This window comes from Scyliorhinus torazame, unplaced genomic scaffold (genome assembly GCF_047496885.1).
Source record: "Scyliorhinus torazame isolate Kashiwa2021f unplaced genomic scaffold, sScyTor2.1 scaffold_917, whole genome shotgun sequence".
Taxonomy (NCBI): domain Eukaryota; kingdom Metazoa; phylum Chordata; class Chondrichthyes; order Carcharhiniformes; family Scyliorhinidae; genus Scyliorhinus; species Scyliorhinus torazame.
In genome coordinates this window covers 80,001-83,451 of record NW_027308644.1, presented here as the reverse complement: position 1 = coordinate 83,451, position 3,451 = coordinate 80,001, and positions in this window count along the sequence as shown.

The following is a 3,451-nucleotide window of genomic DNA, read 5'->3' as shown; positions in this document are numbered from 1 at the left end:
TTCCGACCAAAGTCCATTTCTCGATTTTCCACCTCCTACCAATCTGCAGGTACCCCGCCAACCCCTCGGGACGCCAAACGCAAATGGCAAATCGGCGGGAGGGCGCCCGGTAGTCCATCCGAGGAAGGCGCTCCAAGTCCCCGCAGATCGGCTTTTTCAAAACCTCATCGGCACTACCGAGGGCAAGTGGTTAACCAGCTGTCCGAGACACTCGACCACAAATGCAAGTGGCAGCTCGGCGGGACCAATCCGCTCCCTTTAGCGGGAACACCCCCACTGTGTCCCCGGTACCACGGCTGGACACGACCTCATACACTTCCGAGGGCAAGTGATTAACTAACGGTAGGGTGCACTTTTCATATATGCACGTGCCCCGTCGGCGGGACCAATCCACTCCTCCGTTCCGCTCTCCTGCAACCTTGGCCCCGGTAAAGCGGCGGCACAGGACCTCATAGACCTCCTGGAAGTCGCCAGAGGCTAAGTCCGACTGGTTTATGACTTGCCACTGCCTGGCCCTGCCTCCACAGGCTAAGTCCGACTGGTTTATGACTTGCCACTGGTTCATGACTTGCCACTGCCTGGCCCTGCCTCCACAGGCTAAGTCCGACTGGTTTATGATTTGCCACTGGTTCATGACTTGCCACTGCCTGGCCCTGCCTCCACAGGCTAAGTCCGACTGGTTTATGATTTGCCACTGGTTCATGACTTGCACTGCCTGGCCCTGCCTCCACACGCTAAGTCCGACTGGTTTATGATTTGCCACTGGTTCATGACTTGCCACTGCCTGGACCTGCCTCCACAGGCTAAGTCCGACTGGTTTATGATTTGCCACTGGTTCATGACTTGCCACTGCCTGGACCTGCCTCCACAGGCTAAGTCCGACTGGTTTATGATTTGCCACTGGTTCATGACTTGCCACTGCCTGGCCCTGCCTCCACAGGCTGAGTCCCGACTGGTTTATGACTTGCCACTGCCTGGACCTGCCTCCACAGGCTAAGTCCGACTGGTTTATGACTTGCCGCTGCCTGGACCAGCCTCCACAGGCTAAGTCCGACTGGTTTATGACTTGCCACAGTCTCCGCCAGACTCCACTGGTTCATGACTTGCACCGCCTCGACCAGCCTCCCCAGGCTAAGTCCGAGCGTTGCGGTGCCATGCCAGTGCCGACGAGGTCTGATCCGGTCCCTCGCGCTCCGGAGAGACGTCCCCGGCCTCGGCGGGGCGTCGGGCCGCCGTTTGGAGCGCCGGCCGAAAACCCGAAAAAGGGCGAAAATCGGAAGAAATTCGCGCCCGATCGGGCCGAGCGGCCGGCGGGGCGGCAGCCCGGGTCGGTCTCCGCAGACCTGGAGGCTCGAGGGGACCTTCCGACCAAAGTCCATTTCTCGATTTTCCACCTCCTACCAATCTGCAGGTACCCCGCCAACCCCTCGTGACGCCAAACGCAAGTGGCAGACAGCGGGACGGACCACCGGTAGTCATGCCGGGAATGAGGTCTCGGCGTCGGCATAAGGTGGGTGGATCGGACCCCATCCGGCTACGGTTCTTTTTCAAAACGGCGCCCCCGGCTCCCGCCGGCGGCGGCCTTGGCGGCCGGGTGGGCGCCCCTCCTCGAATCGCCACCCTGCCCCGGGGTGAGCCGCTTCGCCGCCGCCCGGCGCCGTCAACAACCTTGTCCTGGTTTATGACTTGTCACCGCCGCTGGTTTATGACTTGTCACCGCCGCTGGTTTATGACTTGTCAGCACCGGCGGACGGCCTCTCGCCGCCCTTTGGACGCCCCGGCGGCGGACCGTGACCCCCCACGGCTGGCCCGCGCGGGGCCCGCCACCCGCCCAAGGGGCGCCCCCTGCCGTTCGCCCACCTAACGCACGGCTGGAACAGCACCAAGCCCCGCAGCCGGCCAACGGCGGCACACACTGACCGCAGCCCACCGGAGGCACGTCGGGCCGTGGCCGTACCCGCCCGACAGCGCCCCCTGCGGGCCACGGACCAGGCGGACGTTGGGACGAGACGATCCCCGGCCGAGGCGCTCTCTGAGCCCGCCAGGGACCGGTGCACCGCCGGCGGACGCTGCACCCGGTACACGAGCGCCCTCTGCCCGCCGGGGACCGGTGCACCGCCGGGGGAGTCTGCACCGGGCCCAGGAGCTCCCTCTGCCCGCCAGGAACCGGGGGACCGCCGGCGGAGGCTGCACCGGGCCCAGCAGGTCACTCTGCCCGCCAGGGACCGGGGGACCGCCGGCGGAGGCTGAGCCCGGCCCAGGAGCTCCCTCTGCCCGCCAGGAACCGGGGGGACCGCCGGCGGAGGCTGAACCCGGCCCAGGAGGTCACTCTGCCCGCCAGGGACCGGGGGACCGCCGGCGGAGGCTGCACCGGGCCCACGAGCTCCCTCTGCCCGCCAGGGACCGGGGGGACCGCCGCCGGAGGCTGCACCCGGCCCAGGAGCTCCCTCTGCCCGCCAGGGACCGGGGGGACCGCCGGCGGAGGCTGCACCCGGCCCCAGGAGCTCCCTCTGCCCGCCAGTGACCGGGGGGACCGCCGCCGGAGGCTGCACCCGGCCCAGTAGCTCCCTCTGCCCGCCAGGGACCGGGGGGTCCTCCGGCGGAGGCTGCACCCGGCCCAGGAGGTCCCTCTGCCCGCCAGGGACCGGGGGGACCGCCGGCGGAGGCGGCACCGGGCCCAGGAGCTCCCTCTGCCCGCCAGGGACCGGGGGGACCGCCGCCGGAGGCTGCACCCGGCCCAGGAGCTCCCTCTGCCCGCCAGGGACCGGGGGGACCGCCGGCGGAGGCTGCACCCGGCCCAGGAGGTCCCTCTGCCCGCCAGGGACAGGGTGTAACGCCGGCGGAGGCTGCCTCCGGCCCAGGAGGTCCGTCTGCCCGCCAGGGACCGGGGGGACCGCCGAGGAGTCTCTGCCGTCCCAGATACTCCCTATCCCTACCCCTAACCGTATCCCTAACCCTATCGCCTAACCCTAACCCTATCCCTAACCCTAACCCTAACCCTATCCCTAACTCTAACCCCATCGCCTAACCCTAACCCTATCCCTAACCCTATTCCCTAACCCTAACCCTATCCCTAACCCTAACCCTAACCCTATCCCTAACCCTAACCCTATCCCTAACGCTAACCCTAACCCTATCCCTAACCCTAACCCTAACCCTAACCCTATCCCTAACCCTAACCCTAACCCTATCCCTAACCCTATCGCCTAACCCTAACCCTATCCCTAACCCTATCGCCTAACCCTAACCCTAACCCTATCCCTAACCCTATCCCTAACCCTAACCCTATCCCCTAACCCTAAACCTATCCCTAACCCTAACCCTAACCCTAGCTCTAACCCCATCGCCTAACCCTAACCCTATCCCTAACCCTAACCCTATCCCTAACCCTAACCCTAACCCTAACCCTAACCCTATCGCCTAACCCTATCCCTAACCCTAACCCTATCCC